The following is a 530-nucleotide window of genomic DNA, read 5'->3' as shown; positions in this document are numbered from 1 at the left end:
GGCGCCTCACGGCAACGTCACCCACCCCCAACGGCCGCTACCCACCCGCAGCCATACGGTGCTGACACATGCACACATGCCATACTACAACTCTCAGGATGCTCCGCAGTCGAACCACGCCCCTCACTACCTGCGCACCCTGTCGTGTGAAAGGTGACCCTACCGTCACTTCCGCACGCTGTGCAAGCCGGGAATGCGAGTAGCGATTGGCCGGCGCCTGCCCTGCTTTTCACCGTGTAGGGGAGCAGGAAGCAGTAACGGCAAAGCGAGCGCGGCAGGGTGAGGGGCTCCTTACGGTGAGTTACCCAGCAGAACTGCCTCCAGAGTGTGACCCAGCCGGGAATTGAAAAGGAATCGATTTAATGCGCCCTTTGATGACGTAATAACGACTAATGAGGTGGCGATGTGCTAAACGCATGGTTCGGGCCGGCACTGGTTGGGTCCCTTCCTCAGGGGAGCCCTTGTGGGATACTTGTGCCTGCCGGTGGTTGCGCACACCTCTCTCGGAATGCCCGTGCCCGTGCACGGCA

General features: G+C 60.8%; 1 protein-coding gene across 1 annotated transcript in view; it reads left to right on the top strand.

Annotated features, from left to right (window-relative positions):
- Positions 1-124: 124 nt before the first annotated feature.
- The window catches only part of LOC102044942 (zinc finger protein 131-like), a 23,118-nt gene continuing 22,712 nt past the window's right edge, over positions 125-530 (top strand). Inside the window, exon 1 of the mRNA XM_014311555.2 lies at positions 125-296. The gene's annotated coding sequence lies outside the window, so the exon portion shown is untranslated. The remainder of the gene's footprint in view (positions 297-530) is intronic.

This window comes from Geospiza fortis, unplaced genomic scaffold (genome assembly GCF_000277835.1).
Source record: "Geospiza fortis unplaced genomic scaffold, GeoFor_1.0 scaffold812, whole genome shotgun sequence".
NCBI lineage: Eukaryota > Metazoa > Chordata > Aves > Passeriformes > Thraupidae > Geospiza > Geospiza fortis.
The sequence above is the reverse complement of the archived record's forward strand: the minus strand, read 5'-3'. Positions and strand labels throughout refer to the sequence as shown.